Raw genomic sequence first — 21,147 nt, 5'->3', positions numbered from 1 at the left:
TAGTATTGCTAAAAGAACTCGAAGTAGGCAAAGAATTAAATGATTTCTGTACTGCTGTGTTGTCCTGCCTCTCTCTGTTCTTTTTTTTTTTTTTCTTAGTTAACAGCACTCTTAAGTTCACATGTCAATGAATGGATTCACCGTAGTCAGACTTTGAAGAGATGGATTTGTAAACCAGAACTGAGCTTATTTATAAAGGAAGATCCATCTAGTGCAATCTATAATGGAGACCAAGTGTCTTCTCAGCATGTCACTTTTTGACATCAATATATGTGGGAAACCCAGTTTGTTAGTAATAGATGGCTTTGGCACACGTAGAACTAGCCAGAGCAAAGGAAAGTGGATGGATTTAAGGGACATCTCTTTAAAGTTGACATAGAACCTGAAGGAATTATGCTTCCGCACAATAAGGATAGATGCAAGTAGTAATTAGTGCCTGCTGGCCAGAGGCCGTGTCTCTGCTGACCAGGTCAGTTCCTGGAAGACACTGCTGAATTTCTTACACTCTATTCCCAGCATTCCTTTTGACTCTAAAGGATCTTATTTTCCCACATTTTACTCCAAAGACTGAGTCTAGGTAATACTAGGAAGTAGATAAATTTTCTTCATGTGTTTGGGCATAATTTTTTCCCAAGTCCATTATTTTTTTATTTTATTTTTTGTCAAAATACAAAAAGGACGGGTGCCTGGGTGGCTCTGGTGGTAAGCATCCAACTCTTGATATTTGAGTCACAGAACAACTGTGAGATCCAGCCCGGCATTGGGCTCTGTGCTGGGCATGGAGCCTGCTTAAGATTTTCTCTCTCTCTCATCCCTGCTCCTCCCCCGCTAAAAACAAAAAAAAATTAAGTAGGGGCGCCTGGGTGGCTGAGTTGTTAAACGTCTGCCTTCGGCTCAGGGTGTGATCCCGGCATTCTGGGATCGAGCCCCACATTAGGCTCCTCCTCTGGGAGCCTGCTTCTTCCTCTCCCACCCTCCCTGCCTATGTTCCCTCTCTCTCTGGCTGTCTCTCTGTCAAATAAATAAATAAAATCTTAAAAAAAAAAATAAAAAAAATAAAAATAAAAAAATAAAGTAGAAAGGAAATCACACATAAATATGCAGTTTGTTGAGTGACTAAAAACTGAACATGCTAGTAAACAGCACCAAACTCCTATTCCTTTTTAATAAGTCCTCTTTCACATGTGATATGCCATCATTTAATCATTTTTCACTTTGGTTTCTTTATTTTAAAATAAACCCAGAAAGCAAGACCAGTACTTAACCCAAAGTGATGGATTGCTGAAGGTGGAATATCATGTGCATCAGGGAAGATAAAAACTGCAGAATTGCCCATCTTTTCCTTGCACAAATGCTGGGAGACGTGAAAGTAACAAAATGCTGTGGGAGTTGGAAAACTTTTTGTAAAAACTGGGAATGAGTCTTGAACTAAGCATAGAATTTACTAGAAGGCAGGGAAGAAAGAGTGAATAGAAGTGGGGGGGCAGTGTGGCATTGTATAAAGCTGAATGAGGAAAGAAGAAAGAAGGTAAGTGGGGACGGGTAGAGCATAGGACGCACTCCATTGTATACTAAAAGGAAGTATTGTAGAGGTATGGAGTCCTGCAAATGGAAAAAATGAGATACAAAGTAGAGACTGAATCATGGTTTCTAGCAAGAATGACCATGACAGGCTTGAGAAATAGTTTGACAGTAATATATGTTGAAGGGCTTGGAGGGGAAGGGAGTACAGTTGAAAAGAACAACTAGACTGTTGCTCTAGGGAAGGTAAGGTCTGTTTAGATTTGAACTATAGAAATGGAGAGAAAGGAACAACTCCTAGATATGTGGAAATAAGGGTCTGTAGAATTAGGTTACACATTGAATATGCAGGTATAGATATCAAGAAAGTAAGAAAAGATTTCAAATATGTACGATTAAGAACAGCTGGTTTGGGGGCGAAAAGGATTGCAGTTTGGCATATCATGTGTTTCCATAGCTGATGTGACACACAAATGAAAGCTTCAGGTGGGCAATCGGAAATGCTGTCTTTGGGCAGAAGATGGGAAGATTGGAGCTACATTTGGAAATGATATGCCCTGAGAATTAGGGGAAGGAATAAGTTGCCATTTGAATGCTAAGATGGACAGAAGGATGGTATCCTAGACTTGGGATCTTGACATGGAAAACAGGATGCTTCAGACTTTAGAACTGAAAGAAAAAACAACAATAAGCAGTTTTTATGTCGCATACTGTTCTGAGTATTTTGACTGTGTTCGTTTAATTCACATCCTCGCAAAGAAAACTGAAACACTAAGAAAAAACAGAAGAGAGCCTTAAAAGTCAAAGGATTCAAGCGTTAGACTTGAGCTAAATGCTACAGAAAAGTTAAATCGACTGAGAGATCATTGTTGAATTTGAGATAATAGCTCTATTATTTTTTTAAAGATTTATTTATTTTAGAAAGAGCATGCTAGTGGGGTGGGGCGGGGCAAAAGGAGAACATCTTAAAGCAGATTCTCCACTGAGTGTGGAGACTGGACATTGGATCTCATGACCCTGAGATCATGACCTGAGCTGAAACGGAGAATTGGATGCTCAATTGACTGAGCCACCCAGGCACCCCGGGGGTAATAGTTTTATAAATACCTGTTTGGAAAATAAACTTCAGAGAAAGAAGTAGAAAATATTTAGAAGCAGTATGAAGGGAACCAGTATGTAATGAGTCTGACATTGAATGGAAAGATATACACAGGATGAGGGAGAAACTATAGAGTTCTTGAAAAGGAGAGGTTTAAATAAAAGGAGATGGGGGGAGGACATACATGAAAGAGAAAACACTGCAGATCCATGACAGAGGGCACTATTGGGAAAGGGACACCCTGGGAAATAGAAGAAGTGAAATCTAGTGTATGCATGGGAGCATTAACTGCAGGAATAGGAGATGTGTTTGTGGTTAGTTTTATGGGAAGAGAGTGTGAGGGAACCTGGTAATAAAGTAATCTTGTGATGACTCATTACATGCAGAGCTCACAAAAGGCTTCCGTTGTCTTCATCAAGTCAAAAACAGAAGCAGGGAGTACTAGGAACTAAAATGTAAGGAATGATAGAACAGAGGGAGGATGGATAGGAGGAGGAAGCTAACGTTCACTGAGAATACACTAGGTACCAGGTTCTCTGATTAAAAACTCTGACAAATCGGTCAGTGTGATTTCCCCCCCCCCGCCCATGCATCAGTTTTGTAAAATTGAGTGTCTTCCTTCAGGTTATTTATGATTTTTTAGTCTTTTATTTTACTTGGGAAAATTTCTCCTGTTCTTTCCTCTTCCGTATTTTATCTCCCATTGACTCTGGGTTGACTTATTTTATTCTGTAAGAAGAATTCTGCTCAGGGTGAATTCCAATTTGGGTGTTCTATGTGTAAACATAATCTCATGTACCAGCAATTTCCTTGAATTTGAAGCTTGCATAAATACACTTTTGGGTTCTCCATCATCTGAGTAGAAGTCTTCAATCTCCTTAATGCAATCTTTAAATTACTTTACGTCTTTTGAAATGTTCATGTTTTATGGAGAAGTAGATGAGTTCTTATTCTTTGGCAGACTAAAAGAATTATGTTCCCAGGAATAAGAAAGAAATAAGTTTATTATGTACTTGACAGAATTTTACCCGGTGTCTTTATCATCTTGAATATGATAGAATATTCAAGCACTTCTTTTTGATAAAATTACACTAGGTTATAAATACACAAAAGACTGCATTGCTATATAGTTAAATTCATACTAATTTGCTGTCTTTGGCCCTTTTTACCTGACCATTGAGCACTGGTGCCTCTCATGTATTTGAGCATTAAAACTGATACAAACTACATTGGAAAGACACAGGCTAATAATAGGGAGGCTGGTGTTCAAATGTCAATGAAAGGATTTTTAATGGTCAATTACAGCTATGTTTGCCTATTTTGTCTCCTAAGCCCTGGAAAGCACCTTCTGAGGGTAAAGTTCCATTTGTTTCTTGTTTCTGCGTAGGTTTTCCTCCTGATATTACTACCACTGATTTCTCTTATAGATGCACCCAGACTCCTCAGTGACAATTTTAAAACAATTGTTTTTGGCCACAGGATTATCAGAAAGGCATTTGCAAGAATGAACATGATCCATTAATTAGAACAGCAGGAGCATTTTTCTTAGGCAAGGCACAGGATTTTTGAAAAGTTACTCCAGTGTGTATCAGAATCACTAACATAGTCCCTTCAGAGATTCCTGACCAATATATCTGAGAAACTTTCTGAACAGGTATGTTCTGAAAAATCTCTCTCAATAATTTTGAGGGATACCAATTATTCAAGTGAAATTATCTTACAATTGAGTATTATGGGACATTTTGTAAGTGAAAAAATTTTAAGCTTCGGGGAGTTGAGAACTCTCTAGTTATCGTGATAAATTTCTTCCGTGGTTGTTAATGGATAAAAAACACTTTTTGATTGTATCAGCATTTTTGTTACTTTTTGGGATTCACTTACTGGGACTTCACCTTTAAATCATTACTTAGAATATTAAAAAACAAAAAATAAGGCATTTTAAGAAAAAGTAAAACAAATGTAATTGGATATAAGCTGAACTGCTGTAAGAAAGCCAAAAACAAGGACTAAGCTTCCTGAGATTGCTGTACTATTTTTCAAGATGTTCCTCCTGCATGAACAGGTGAAAAGCTATCTCCCCAGCAACATACCCGCATTTAAGACAATAGGAATAGGAAAGAGAGGTGGGGATTTCTAATAAGAATGTGATCTGGAAATTGCAATCACCATTTCTGCCCATTTCCCAGTGGCCTAAACGCAGTCACATAACTGCCCCTTCATGCCTGGGTGGTGGGGAAATAGAGTCCTTTGCTAAAACAGGCCCTTAGACCATCTGAAATTCATGAAGCTCTGTTTCTTAAATAAAACCAAAACCAACCAACCAAAGAAAAGCAGGAATGGTCGATACACTCAGGCAAGTTAGTAGCAATCCATAGACTCAAAATTTTGAGGTAATGAGAAGATAAAAAATTATCAGGGGAAGATAGTGAATTCCATGAAAGTGCGAAACTTCAGCTCAGCCTTACTATTGTAATAAAATTTATCAGATCTTTTACTGCTAGGCTATTTATAAACTAGAGAAGTGTAATAGACAATGTTAACAGGTAGTATGTTTTTATTTTTTCCTGGCTTATGAAAAAAATTACAGTGCTGAAAAAGTAGTATTACAGTTCCTGCTTCTGCATGTAGAGAAGACTTGTCAGTGTTTAGCGTTCATCACCTCATTTTTCTTCCTTCTGACAATGTTGGACAGTTATTGTGCTTCTAGTCAATCCAAATTATAAAACCTGGAAAGCGCTCATAGTCTTGTTCATTCTTACAAAGGCCGAGTGACAACTCTGACTGTCGAAGTTTAAAAACCCAGTAAAAATTTCCCATAAAGCAATACCCACAGTTAAAACAGTTCATCACTTTCTACAACAAAGCCAAGCCTCAAGCCTATAATGAATTTTGAAAGCCTTTCCCTTAGAGCTCAGGAACAAGAAAGAGATGATCGACAAAAACACAAATATAATTTGATAACGTGCATCTTTACTTGGTTTCTCTCTTTCATAATAGTGCTAACGTCACTTGATTGTGCTGTGTAAGTAGTAGAAATGTCCAAAGTGTATCTGGCTTCAAAGGCATGAAGAACCTTGATCAACTCTATCGTGGTTTCATATTCATGCTTTTGGGTTCTTGGCTTTAATGGCTGCAGTGGTACTTACAACTTACTCCCACCGTATGGACGTATGCATGTCCCCATACCTGTGTTTTTGAGTCTTGATATTAATAGTAATATGATTAATAGCCTTTTAGTTTATATTAAAAGTACTGGTTCTTGGCGTTGGGAGTCGCTAGCTTCTCTGTACTGGAAGTGAAGGCAGGTTGAAGATGATAGCCCATCTGATAGTCTCATCTTTGCTCCTCCATCCTCACTGATACGTGGCTGATACCCTTTATTTCCATGTGTACCTCCCATGTAATTACAGTAGAAGACAGATAATACACAGCTCACAGACTAAGATGGATAACTTGATTACATTTTAGAATTGTTTTTGACTAGACAAGTGTTGGCAAAGGCAATACATTAGTCTCACTGTTGAGGGCATCAAATGTCATAGTGATAATGGGGTTTGGGGCCACGTGTTTCCTTTGACAGGCTGCCACATGCTGTTCTGTGGCTTTAGACTAGTGCTTGAAAGAGATGAGAGAAGGTTGCGAGGAGGTGAGAAGTATATGAATCAGTTCCTGGGGTGTCCTGGGGCTTGGAAGAAAATGACTTGAAACAATTCCAGCTCTCACTTTTTTCCTTCAATCAATTCCCAGCTGGGCTGTGGCAGAAGGCGGATGATAAGAAAAGAGAGGAGAGCAATAAAGTGCAGCCACTTTATAAAAGAAGTAGCTGTTTCCCAGAGGGTAGGAGAAAGAAAAAGAAGCCAAAGAGTGGGGGGAGAGAATGGGAAGGAACAGAGCTTGCTTAGAGGAGTGGGTAATACAGTAAAATCTTTAAAAGTTGTGAACATCAGTTAAAACAGCTAAGAAGTTGAAAGAGGTGTAATGGGGTTGGATGGAAAAGGGCTTCACTGTAACCATACACTGATGATAGGAGTCCCTAGTCACGTCTTTGACAATGAAAAACTGCTTTGGTGAGTTGAAAATCAAGATGGAAAAAACAATCCCAATGAGTATGTGAACTTTATGTGGTCATTCACAAGGCACGATGATTTCTACATCACCAGGAAAGCAACCAACAAACCACCAGGGACTCCAGTCTTAAGACAAATTAACACATAATTTTATTTGACCTAATTCTATTACTAGGTGTATTATTATTATTTTTGTAATGGCTCCAGAGATCCAAGTTCTAGAGCACTAGCTTGATGTGACATGTTGTGAAGGGAGACGCTAGAGCACTTCTGTGTCCCCCGTAAGCTGAAGTGTTGCTTGACACGTGCAAGCACATGCAGGCTCGGAACTGATAAGACCAAAGCATAGGAATTCAGCAAACCCTGCGATTACACAAGAGTCACTTGTGTTTCTGTCATTCTTAGTGATGTATAAAGCGAAGTCAGATTGAAGGGTATAAAATATTTTACACAGAATTTTGGAATAATGGGATACATGTTAGAGCCTAAAGTACAATACTTAAAAAGGAAATCAAGCATATTTAAAAGGACTCCTAGCAGTATGGGGAGAATATCCTCTAAAATGAGCCACTAGGGGGGAAAAAGGAACGTTCTTTGTTTTGTCTTTGCTTTTCTTCTGGTAGGTAGTTGGTCTTTTCTAAGTCAGAATGTTAGAAACATAACTGAAATTTCTGGTTTCCTTGGGAAAAGCAATTGATGAGCTATTTTCTCTGACTTTTGGTAGCATAAATGAATGACCCCAGCTGACACAAGAGAAAAGACAGAAGAGCAAAGGAGTGGAAGATTCCTCTTCAAGTAATGATGACCTTACTCCCACATGACTAAGAATAGTAGTAGTAGTTATTCAGATTTGTAATAGTTTTAATGATGGCAGGATCTAGGTAACCTTACAGGATTTAAGAACGTAGCTGTCCTGCTGCTTACTTGGTTTAGGTTAAAATATTAAGTGCACTTCTTCATGGTACTCACGGTCTTCTCTAGAAACACAGGAAAGGCTTTGCTTCCAGTGCACAGGATTACAGAGCCGAAACTTGATTCTCTTTGATCCCGTCTCCTTTCAAGACATTGGAAATAAACGATCCTAGACACAAGCTCTATGTTCAGCAACTACTCTTTTGGGTTGAACAGGTGTGAATCAGCCATCTATATACAAGCACTTCCTTTGCTCCGTGAACATATATTCACTTTGAGGGCTCCAGGCTTGCCAGCATTCTTCCCCCCCCCCCATACTCCTTAACAATACCACACTGAATAAAAAAGTCTTCCACAATTGTAGTCCTGCCACCAAAGAACCAAAATATAGGATTAAAGTTGAGGCGGTCCTATTCATGTGTATTAGATACCTCTGTTAAACTCTTACTCAGGAACACTCGATTTCAGTGTTTGGTTATGGTCAAGTGGTTATCTTCTTAACCATTGCAGTGATTTGGGAAGACTATATTCTGCTAAGGAGAAAGACACGTGGAGGAGTTTTCTAAGTCTAGCTTTGCCACTCTGAAGGATTAGAAATGGATATAATTAAGAAATTAATTTTTATTTTTATTAAGATTTATTTATTTGACAGAGCGGGGGAGGGACCGAGGGGGAGGGTGAGAGAATATCTTAAGCAGACTTTACACTGAACATGGAGCCCTGTGCACGGGGCTCGATCTCACAACCGTGAGATCACAACCGGAGCTGAACCCAAGAGTCGGATGCTTAACTTACTTCCTCGCCCAGGTACCTCTAAAGTTAAATTTTCGAACACAGAAATTCTTTAAAAAATTCAGCTCATCAGCTAATTTCTTCAGCATTCAGAGGTAGATTTTCCAATAAAGTAGTTTTCCTATTGATCTTCAGAGTCCTAGATTTAATCTTTGTATTTTTTTTTTTAATCTTAATCTCCAGAGAGACTTGCTAGTGGACTCGGCTCAAGACATGTAAATATGATACAGTGATAAAGCTAATAAAATGCAAATTCCACAAGTTCCAATGGTGACAGATAAATGTCAGGTTTGTTCTCAGTAAAATGAAAATATCGAGTGAAACTATTATTGGAGGGCAAGTCCATCTCCTCCCCCCACCCCGCTCCCCACAGAAGTAACACTGAATTTTTTTTTTTTTTAAGATTTTATTTATTTATTCAACAGAGATAGAGACAGCCAGCAAGAGAGGGAACACAAGCAGGGGGAGTGGGAGAGGAAGAAGCAGGCTCACAGCGGAAGAGCCTGATGTGGGGCTCGATCCCATAACGCCGGGATCACGCCCTGAGCTGAAGGCAGATGCTTAACCGCTGTGCCACCCAGGCGCCCCTGAATTTTTTTTTTTTTAAACCATTATTTTCTCTGGCCATCATTGTACACTGAAATGTTAAAAACATAATACTTAAATGCATTTCTTCAACATAGGTGTCAAGGTTAAGAAAAAATCCTTTCATCTTCTTTAGAAACTGCATTTTCTCATTCCATTACACAAATAATCCCGTTTTCTTTCAACCAAGATTGAATTCTGACCCTATGAAAACTGGTGGGATAAACACCCAGAAGAGAACAGAGCACAGAGACGTTGAGCGTCTACATGAACTGACAGGACAAGCTGACCCGTGAGAGCGTATACCTCAGAGTATTTCTGGAACAAGATAAATTGCTGTGCTCATAATGCTGCCGTGCCTCACGTTGTGCAGAGCTGTTGGGGTCGGGAAGATACAGTGGGCACAACGAGAAAACTTATTAAGCACGAGTCGATTCCCCTGTGTTGTGTCTGGAAGATGTTGTACTCGGCAGTTGGGTGCTAGTGGGAATAAGAGTTTTAAGTTCTCTATCTGTAACCTTAAAATAAGTCAAAAAGAGAACATAATGGTCTCACATGGCAGAGCTCCTTCTGACTCTTACAACATCTCAAATGGAACGTGGTTCTTTTTAATTAATGGACACATACGTTAAACCAACAGACAGAAAACCTTTCCCAGAATCATTACAACCACGTGATAGCCTGATTGACTCAGGGGTCCCGAGGAGGCTCGTGTTTGTTTTGCTTTTTTGTTTTTTTTTTTTGTTTTTTTGTTTTTTTGTTTTTTTAAATCAGTGGTATAAACAATATGTTCTCAGTTCCTTAGAAGTTGGGCATGATTTGTGGTGATCCCTGGTAGGGACATTCACATGGTTACCATGGTTGATTCTTGCCTTTGCAGGCAAGGGTAGTGTTCTAAATTATAAAAATAAATTTTTTTGCATTCCAGGAAAACATAGTGGATTTTACTGGTTTTGAGTGTTTTGCCGCAGCCTTATTGGGAAGTTCTACCCACTTCTGTCAAATCCCTCAAGGGAGCCTAAATGCTACATTTTTCAGAGCCTTTGCTGATCTACCCTTCCTGTAGGGGCATTTCTCCCCTTAAAAATCTGTATTTTTTTTTTTTTCTGCATCCTTTTCTTAGAATACTTAGAACTTGCTGCCTTGGGTGCCTGGGTGGCTGTCAGTTAAGCATCTGCCTTCAGCTCAGGTCATGATCTCAAGGTCTAGGGATCCAGTCGCGTATCAGGCTCCCTGTTCAGCAAGGATTCTGCTTCTCACTGTCCCTCTGCCCTTCCCCTATGCTTGTGCTCTGTCTTTGGTGCTTTCTCTCTTAAATAAATCTTAAACAACAACAACAACAACAAACCCCCAAAATACATGCTATCTTGCATTAAAGTTACTGGTGCACCTATGTTTTTCTTGATGATATTTTGGGCGATTAACTGTTATTTCCTTCCTATTTGTGCCTTCTCCTTTTCCCATTCAAGCAGCAAGTTTACCAACTGAGCCTTGCTTCCAGGGAAAGATGTGACACAAAGGAAGGCACATATAAAAAGGGTTTCTTGACTTTGGCTTCTAGAATTTTAAACCCTCAAGGGAATGAAGTGAATTGATGATGAGTTTAACCAAAATTTTGGAGGGTTTGGAGCGGGAGAGAATCATCCTCACCATCACTAGAAAAATTTTCCTAGGAGTTTAGGGGAAGAAAGAACATGGGAAGTGACTGGATGACAGAAGTTGGTGGTTCACAGTGGCCACTGCTTCTGGGTTTGGGTCTCTGGGGTCTGAGAGGGAAGGGTGCAGATGGGTGGATAAGCTCACAGAGATTTCAGGGTATAGAGTGACTCACAAGTAGAAGAACCATTCTTTTGTTCTCAAGTAAGGAGTAAGGAGTTGGCAGGAGGGAATACACATTTTTCATTTTTCTGTAACCTTAAAATGAAGTAGTTGACTTTCCAGACCTAGAGAGACAAAGGCAGTGGCGTTGCAGTTTGCTCCCTGCTTAGATGAAGGATTAAGGAGAAGATAGGACAATGGATAATATAGAAGAGAGAGGACAGAGGGCAGCGAAGACCAGATAATTGTCCTTTCAGCTCTTGGTTGCCTTTGTAATTTTAAGGCTGTAAGAGATGGTATACAAACTGAAATGAGACTGAATGTGGCCAGATAACTCGTTGAAAGTATATATGCACCATCCTATTTGGGATGGGGGAAAGAATTTTTTTTTTTTAATTTTAGCAAAATAAGACTGTATTTTGGGGGGCTTTGGGCACACTTGAGTTCATGAGGCCAGCTTCATGTCTCATCTCATAATTCTTTTAATGTTATTTATGATGTACCAGAATTTCCTTAGGCATTTTATGAATGTGAACTGATGAATTCTCACCATCCCACTATGGAAAGTTTGTATTTTTGCCTCATCTCCTTATTTTTAAACAGATAGGGAAATTGAGGCAAAGGGTGATAATGGAAACTATCCAGATAGTTTAAGTGGGAGGTGATGGGATTGAACTGTTCTGTTTCTGGAAGCTACTCTGCTCCCTCTCACAGTTCACAATTTTTTTTTTTTTTTTAGGACAGAGCTATATTTCAACTATCTTTGCTTTACCTAGAGTTCCTGCTATACTATTCTGCTAAGCATCTAATGAAATACATTTACTGACATCTACAGTTCAAGTAGCCAAGGGATACTAAATAAACACAATGAAAAAGGAAAAAAAAAAAAAACAAGTAATTTGGGAGAGTGCCCAAGTTCATGGAGGAAGTGTCATTCTGTTGTCTTGATCATAAAACACCTACATGTTGGCATGGATCTGCAGTGAAAATCTCCAGAATTTAAGTATATGTACCATAGAACCATATTTATTAGGGTTTTTTCCCACCTTTTTTTGGTGGTAAGCTATACAGCACATCGTAGCGCAGTGGTAAGTGGTGCCCTTAAATTTGAGCTAGAGCTTATGTGAAGTTACTAAAGCAATGAATAACATAATGGAGCCATATTCAATGAAAAGTTGTCCTACGGTCCCTCTGAACTTTCAAAATCCTGTCGTTAGTTTGGTTTGTTTAATATTTTGGTTACCTTGGATTTTGGAGGAAACTGATTAGGCCATTAAAAGACCTTACTGAATTGTTATAAGCTGTTTGTGGTCAGATACTACGGTAAGTCATTGGTCATTCTCTCAGGCAATCAAACAAAAGTGCGTGCCAACGTGCAAAGGCTGCACTAATGATGATGTGGGCCAGCGTTGAGAGGACCTACGGAAAGCCGACTAGAGTGAGCCGTTAAAGGCCACTGATGCTGAAGCAAGATGTTGAGCTTGGGTTGGAGCCAGAGGACTGGAGTTAGAAGAAAAAAGCTTACAGACACAGAAATGTGTGAGCTTTTGAGGGATTTCTGTCTTGAGGTCTTAGAAACAATAATAAACAAAGGATTTTTTATTTCTTCTTAAAAGATTTTATTTGAGAGAGTGAGCGAGCAAGGGAACCAGGGGAGGGTCTCCACTGAGCAGGGAGCCTGATGTGGGTTTCAATCCCAGGATACCGAGATCATGACCCTAGCTGAAGGCAGGTGCCTAACTGACTGAGCCACCCAGGTGCCCCAAACTAGAGAGATTTTAAAGGCAATCCTACTTGAGTATTTTTCCAACATTGCAATTCGCTGGGTGTTGTTTTTGGCAATATCTGCGAGGCTCACCAAAACATTGTATTTGACTTGTCAAGTATAGCAATTTCTGTCTTTAGAAGATAATTTTGTGTCCTTTGACCTTGATACTCAAAGCCTAGCTCTCAGGACTTCAGCATTGGAGTCATCTAGAACCTTGTTACCCATGCAGAATCTCGGGCTCTTGCTAAACCTACTCCACTGAAGTCTGCATTTTAACAAGATCGTTAGGAGATTTATATGCACATTGAAATTGGGGAAGCCCTCTTCTGTGAAAAATCCTGCTTTTCTTTATGACCTAGTGACCTAGGTGTCATTAAAGCCTATCTAGTGTAATGACAGCGGAGGTGAAAAGTGGACTGAAATCCACTCCAGAGGTTGTGTCTAATTGCCTGCACACAGATGGTTGGGTCCTACCCTTCTAGTCACTGATTTAGTAAGTCAGGGAGGATTATGAGAAATGGGGTTTCTAGAATGTTTTCAGTTGATGCTGTTGTTGATGGTACTGGTTTAGAACCATTGCTCAAAAATCAGATATTGATCCATGGTTTACTTTCACTGGGACAGATTGCAGAACCATTAAAGGGGGTGACTGTGCTACCTTTGGACTGCATGGCCTTGGGGCAGTTGTTTCATCTTTTTGAGCTTCAATCTTCAATGGGGATGAAATGAAGTAACAAAGATAAATAGCAAGTGGGTAACAAACTAACGCAGTGCCTGGCAAGAAGTAACTTCTCAATATGTATTTCTTATTTTGCTCTTCTCCTGTGGGAATTTAATTGCTTTTGAAACAGTTAAACACTACCTGTTCTCACTTTGATTTCCCTTCTAGTTTTCATCCAATTAAACTCTCCGCATTAAATCTTAGGTTCTAGCAGTAACAAATTTTTGATGATTTTCTTAAGTATATTTGCTACATATGCTAATATCTCTGTTCTCTATTTTTTGTTGCTATTCATAATCAAATCATTCTACAGTTGTATAATCTCTGCTAACTCAATACCCCCATCAATGTAGATTTTATTATTCCCTCCTCTATGCTAATAGTGGAACTTGTTTATTTCTGTATTGCTGAGCTGACAACATTTCATTTAACTGATGAGTAAATTAACCTAATCATCACTTAATCATTTCTCTCTCCCACCACTGCCCCCCAGGATACTCTTCTCTTTATAGCAGGGTCACAGCTGACTCATTTGTGTTCTGAACATGTGCTACGTTGCTTGGTGCATAGTAAGTGTTGGATGGATTTGTAGGGATAGAAGCAGTCTTTATGATATCTTCTAATTTCTTTTTTAGGGGTTCTGTTACCAGCTCAAGGGCACCAAGATTCCCAGCTGGGGTTTTAATGAGTTGGCATAGACATAGCTTTCAAGGGAACTAGGAAAAGTTCTCAATCTTTAAAATAGAGACACCTGCAAGTGAATATGATAATGAACATGATTTTTAAAGATTATATAATGGTTAAAATAAGATCCATTGGAAATCAGATGCTAAACTCATAATCTAATCATGCAAAAAATTAAGAAATTGAGCTATAAGTTGAACAGAATTTTTTCCTACATGCCTATAATATATTTATCATGTATTTATCCACTATAGTCTTTTATTTGAATTTCCATGCACAAGACTTGTATCACTCCATTGCAATGAAGATGAGTTTGCAGGTATTGAAGAAACTGCAATAAGTTTTTTAGAGCTGGAATGAGTGTGGACTGTTAATAGACTTGCAAAGCTCGTAAATCGCCTAACATAGAAGACAATGTAAATTCTACAACTTAAGCGTACGTATGACAGACTATAGGCTTTTTACCATCACAAGTTACGATAGCTGTAAAATGTCTTCATGGAAGTGGCAGTGGGATGATTTTAGACACTTAAGTTTTGGTCTGTTTCCAGATCAGCTGTTTTTCTTAGTTTTTAAAAGTTGATAAAATGCCAAGAGTTCCAAAGAAGGCTACGTAAAACATTTCTTAGGAAGAAATGACTATACTTGCCCCTTTATTTATTTATTTATTTATTTATTTTTTGAACATAGAAAAATCTCAGTTTTAGTATTTATCCCACTAATAATGACCTTGATATCCTTTTATTAAGAAGTGTGCTAAAATTTGATCTTTGTTCATAAGTGTTCCTTAAAGTTACATATCAACAAAACGATCTATAGACAATGCTAGTTTCTCTCTCACATAAATATGCATACATACATGTGCATACGTACATGTACGTACATATATATGAAGAGCAACAAAAGAAGTTGTACTGATTCTGGTTTAAATAAAGAATTGGAGATGGGCCGCAATGAAAACATTCTACCAACAAGCTGAAACGAAAACTTTGCTGAAGGAAGGCACTAAGTACAGATCCATATCCATGAATTACTGAATATTGCAGCTTTTTTCAGTACTTGAATGTTTTTGGGATACTTTACTTCTTGGCTCTGCCATTGCCCAGCATTCTAAATTCATCAAGACATGGTGGTGTGTGAGTACTTCCTTATCACCAAAAATTGATGGTGACTGGAGTCTGACTAAGAAGGGACAGAATGCGTTGCCATGCAAATGAATTTGGACTCTATCTGGAAGGAGTTAACTATGGTGGCAATATGAATGGATTGATTTTTTAGATTGTTTTAGTAACAGTGTATACTTTGACTTTATTTGGTTCTGCAACATCATGAGTTGCTAGACCTTCTCTAGGTGACTATATGCCTCAATGTAGGTTTTCTCAGTGATACCATTTGAGGGACTTTTTTTCTACCTACAAAAGACCCGCCTACTCCATAGTGTATCTCTCACCAAACTGAGGAGTCTTGTCCCTTTTCTGGTTCGTAATTGTTGCCTTTATGCTATAGGTGATGCAGCATGGTGCAGTAATGCACTCCCTCAACAGGCCTCAAGCAAAGGCTGAGGGAGCGCATGCAGGATAGCCTGCGGTCTCTGGATACTCAAGGAAACCAGAAAGACAAAAACGGCTCTCTTAATGATAGCTTTTGTTTTTGTACTGTAGAGTGTTGAAAAATTGAGCCCAAATTTGAAATAGATAAAATTCTATAAATTGGGACAATTAATGAATTTTTATAAGTAAATTATAGTAGCAGAGCTCAGAGGTGAAAATATTTTTTTAAGTGTGTTGCGGCTCACTCTTTTACTGGTACATATTTATATGTTTTCACCCCCCCCTTTTTTTTTTTTTTTTTAAAGATTTTGTTTACTAGAGAGAGTGAGTACAGCCAGGGGTAGGTGCAGAGGAAGATCGAGAGTGACAAGCCGACTCTTTGTTGAACAGGGAGCCAGATGTGGGGCTCAGTCCCAGGGTCTTGGGATCATGACCTGAGCAGAAGGCAGACGGTTAACTGACTGAGTCACCCGGGTGCCTCTTCACCCTTGTTTTTAGTAGCCTTCGTACTTTCTAGATCACTGTCACTAACCTTAGCAAACTGTGTTGGAAAATGACATTTCCCCATTTTGCCCTCACCAAACTGATGGCACGGGATTTTAAGTTAAGTATTATACAGCTTATACAAGAGGACTTGTGCCAAATATTCTTAAATTAAAAAAAAAACTTTTTCAAGAAGGAATGGTTTTCATATGGTAATCAGTCCAGTTCTAAACAATCAAAAAGCAACGGTGATGCTTATAATTGCCTGATTTCATGAATATTTATGACGAGTCATTATACTCATTTACTAGTTTGATCTCTAAGTGCTATAGATTGGGACATTTACCATGTCTGTCTGGTAAAATAAGTTACCTTGTTAAACAAGGACACCTTACTATTCAGGAAAGAAACTCCGTGAATTGCATCTGCTTCTCATTTTTCAAGTTTACTGTAATTCTCTTCCTTTTGAATGAAGGTCCTATAACAACCTTTGCTGTACATAAATTCTTAGCTCTGCTTTCTTATCTCTTGAAAATGCTGCCTATTATAATCTCATATAAAGTCAGGCATGTTTTAACCTAATTTTCCTCCCCTCCTTCTAGTAAGAGACAGAAAGAAAATGCAGTTAAAAGTGAATGAGAATAGCTGGATACCTGGTTAATTTCCTTTTACATCTAACTTTGGTATTTGAAGTCATTTTAAGCATACTGGCAGCAGAATTAGGGTTTGAACAGAAATTAAATTTCTTTACCTCATTTCAAGGTAAAACGAGAGAACATATTTGAAAAGGCAGAAACAAAAGCTCAAATATTAATATCCTATCTATAATGATTGATTAAATTTGCCTCAATCATATAATTTTGGTTCAATTTCAAAGTAAAGGAGATTTTGTCCATAACATTGACAGTCCGAGGTTTGTTGTATAACAAGTAACTTCAAGAAAAACTTGGTTAAAAGATGTAATGTGTACAAATTTCAATATGTAAGTGTGTATGAACTGCTTTTCCATGTAAAACAATTTTCAATATTTTGTTTGTATGGGTGAAGTTTTTCTAGATGAGTAGTTTAAAACCTTGTCAAAAACAAGGAAAGTTTAATACTGTGAAAAATTAGAAACTCTAAAGTAGCACCTGTAATATACATTAAATGGGAAAAGACTTAGGAATGGTAAAAAAAAAAAAAAAAAAAAAAGTTGACGGCATTTGTATAATGTCATCCAAATAACAGACACATATTAAGTGTGTAAACAACTTGAGGCCACTTACGTATCACCTCAACTCTAATATAGTCCATTATCCTGTGAGAATAGTGAGGTTTGTAACTTGTGCAGGGCCACACAGTTGGTGATGAGGCTGGATTACCTTGAAACTATACTGAATGGAATAGAAGCTGCATGGAATCTGCCACAGTCAACTTTGAGATGCCAGCTTCCAATCCTGTATTAAATAGTTAATAGCCTTTCATACACACTGCTGTTGGGCCTGAAATCTGCGTGTCTAGACAGATCAGCTGCTACTCCTAGTACAGCTGTGAGACGGGTGAATTTTCTTTGACTCTTCTCTCTGATTTGCTACCTTTCTTCCTCAGCACTTCTTCCACTGATACCCATTAGCTTTCTTTAATCCAAATCTTAAAGTTTAACTTTGTAATTACCTCTGACACTAAATATTAATATCTACTGGAGAGATACTCATTTTAACTGGAAAGGCTGGGGAAAAAAGTGGAGCTTTTAGGTAGGTTCACTCTCAGGATTGACATCCTTTTTTCAAACCAACCTTTACTGCTTGCTTTCCTCTTCTGCCCTCCCAGATTTTTGTGCCCACTCTTCCTCCCTTATATCCACTTCTTTGTTTCTTGGTCTACAAGCAAGTGGAGTCTCTCCATCTCCTTAACCTCGCACCACATAGACCATGATAGATGTTGCCGTCAGGGAATTTCGGATTGAGCTAGGACTAACTCAATCCATAGTCTGACCTGCTGAACCAATCTATAGTGAAGTCATCTAAGGCACTTAAGACAAGGCATTTCTTACCCCCTCACTGTTGAGGTAGGCGAATATGTTCACCAACTGTGGTAGGCAGATAGCTTCCAGATTTCGATAATGTGTCAAGGAATGAGTGCTCCGGCTACGGACAGGTGAGCTTCTGGCTTGAGAAGGTGCTAAGTAAGAGACGTGTTTCCTGTGTCAAGAGGGATACTTTGTAGGCTCTGTGGAAGATGTGAATGATAGCAGTGGAACTGACTTCTCACACGTGTGGTTGGGGGAAAATGTCAAGCACTCATGGATGAAGACTGATGATGTTTAAGGAAGTCTGCTGCTAAGAGTAAAAATAAAGTGTGAATGCTAACTAGTAATTGGAGCTATAATAACATTTTAAATGTCTAGAAAAATCTCAAGTGAAGTCACTGGGAAATTGTTCACCAAGCAAATTCTAACATTCAGTTGTATACTCTAGAAAGATGAAGAAACTTATTGATCTTGACAAAATGTCATCTTGCAGTTGCAGGGATTTGAGCACTCTAAATATTTCATGTAGATCAGTAAATTATTCCTGCTGGCAATGTTACACTATTCTAGAAATTATCACCTCAAAAAAGAAAAAAAAACCCCACTATATTTTCAAGTTAACATTTCATCCTAACAAATCATTTTCCAATGTAAATGAAGAAGCACCTGATTACAAGTCTGAAGTTAATTTTCAGCACAAAAGTACATGGGTTCTAGTAACCTTGCTACCTAGTTCACATTTATCCCACTTGTTTTAAAATCAGCGATCTATCTATCAGGTATAAAATTACTCTTAAAAACAAGTCTGCTTGTTTATGTATCAACTGGGCTGGACCATGGTGCTCAGATATTTCGCCAATTATTACTCTGGATGTTTCTGAGGTAGTGTGGTGTTTTTTGTTGTGTTGTGTTTTGTTTTGTGTTGGGTGAGATTAACATTTAAATCAGTGGAATATAAGTAAAACAGACTGGCCTCCATAAGGTGGATGAGCAGCAAGCAGTCAGTTAAAGGTCTTCATGGCACAGAGACTGAGCTCCCCCCAGCGACATGGGAAGGAATTCTGCCAGCAGATGGCGTTTGAGCTTGAACTGCAGCGGGCCAGAGTCTCCAGCCTGTCCCACCACACTGCAGATTTTGGACATGCCTGTCTTCTAATTGGATGAGTCAATTCCTTAAAATAATCTTTCTCAGTATGTACACATCCTACTGGTTTTCTTTCTCTATAGAACCCCAGCTACCACAAAGTGGTATTTCCATATATCCCTTAAGTATCTTTCTGCTCTAAATACCTTTGTTAATTCCAAGGTGACTGTTGGTTTAAGATAATGGTTTCTGGTTTTAGCATATTAGGGTTTTTTTGGTGCTTATTGTAATGACAAATGCTGACTTAATTTATGCTCTGTAGTTGTAGATTTTTAATACTATTTAACACCTGCTCTTTGCCTATGCTTAATTTGACAGAGGTGTATATTTTTTCCAAGTAGGAAAAAATTAGAGAATACAGAGTCACTTGGGACGCAAAAATTTTCTGAGCAGAAAGCATATAAAAGCACCATGGTGAAAGATTTTCCACAATCATACGTGAAAATAAAAATACACAATGCCTTTCCAAGATGCTCCCCTCCCTTCCCCGCGTGAACCCCATGAACTTTGCTAGCCCTTTACTTTGTAATTCATCTTTACATGGAACTCTCCAGCCTTCAGTAGGACCTTGTAGCAGTGAGTGAGTGAACACTCAGAATGGGCACAGTTGCCCCTGAAAGGAATTATAATGATGCAGAATATGGCCATAGACTCTTGAAAAAGGTCTCTTTTACCCACTGCATAGCATTTTCCTTTCATCTCTAATTTTCTTTCTTCATCCCATCCTGAGTCGTTCAAAGAAGAACCTTCTGTACCAAGCACCAGATAACATACCTGAAGATCAACTCAGTAAATGGTGGTTAGCGGTGATAAATGCCATACATAGAAGACAGGCCAATTTTCTCTCGGGAATAAAATCTCTCCTTTTGTGTGACACCTACTAGTAAAACAAACCGAAGGTATTTTTTGTTATTTTCAGTATAACTTTAGATCTATGAGGTTAGTCCTCACAAATGGTTAGAATCCCTGGGCCTTATTAGGGTATTTTGGCTTTAAAAATAACTACACTTAAAAGTACAATTAACTTTCTCACTCTATGAGATGATAAAGTTTGTCAAAAACAAAAGCTTGATATTTTTCTTTGCAATTAACGTTAATGAAGTTTCTGTTGGTCACTTTTTAGGGTAACCTAACTCTTAGGAATTTGTTTCTTGGTTGGTTAGTAACTAAATGTCCTTCTAGGAGAGAGCCTGAGGTTTTAAATTTGACTAGCACTGAGCATTGACCTTGATGGTGACTTTGGCAGTACCCGTAGTGACAAGACTGCCTGAACTAAGAAATGGGGGAGGCTACACTGGGATTTTAAGGGACCCTCAAACCCTATTTTATGGATGGAGCAACATTAAACAGACGTGAGTAACAATATCTGTTCTAACCGCCTATACTTTGTACCTCACTGAACTCTCATTCATTAGGTGGAAGTAGTATTTTTGAATGCTAGGAAGCGGATCCTGTGTGCAGTACTCAGGACAGGGTATGCACTCAGCATCATGTGTCTGTAGCCTGTCTTTGTGCCTTGAGTGGTTGTGAGTGAGACGTACAGGGAATTTTCCTTTTGTCTACCTTCCTGAACCCTGTTTCCTTGGCCATACCTTATTGCAACTGGCTCTAAAGTATATAGACAGGTTTTAAGGAAACTTGGGCTGGCTGTTCTTATAGTTGAGTAGTTTATTCACTTTGGAAGATAACAATTTTTTTTTTTTAACCTAGGATTTGACTTAAATAGAAGTTCTCCTTCAGGGCTTAGGAAGAGAAATTCATGGTAGTTTCTAATTCCTGTGCCTGTGTGAATTTAGGGAACTACATGAGGAATACTGGTGATTAGAGAGCTACGTTCTTCAGAGGACTGTCGGGTACAGGAAGAAAACAGAGGGAGCTCTCCTGTGGGTCCTCCAAGGAGAAGGGTGCATCTCCTCTAGAGGCACTTGAATAACAGACTGTGAGGTGGAATGCTGGTTGTTACTCACTAGCTCTGTGACCTTGGGTAAATGTTTA

General features: G+C 38.7%; 1 long non-coding RNA gene across 2 annotated transcripts in view; it reads left to right on the top strand.

Annotated features, from left to right (window-relative positions):
* Nucleotides 1-8,252: 8,252 nt before the first annotated feature.
* The window catches only part of LOC123799280 (uncharacterized), a 512,492-nt gene continuing 499,597 nt past the window's right edge, over nt 8,253-21,147 (top strand). For both annotated transcript variants that reach the window (XR_015724367.1, XR_015724368.1), the window contains exon 1: nt 8,253-20,504. This is a non-coding gene — a long non-coding RNA (uncharacterized LOC123799280). The remainder of the gene's footprint in view (nt 20,505-21,147) is intronic.

Source organism: Ursus americanus, chromosome 5 (genome assembly GCF_024610735.1).
Source record: "Ursus americanus isolate L20-20 chromosome 5, mUrsAme1.1.p, whole genome shotgun sequence".
NCBI classification, from domain to species: Eukaryota; Metazoa; Chordata; class Mammalia; order Carnivora; family Ursidae; genus Ursus; species Ursus americanus.
Note: the sequence above shows the minus strand (reverse complement) of the source record. Positions and strands in the feature narration are given on the sequence as shown.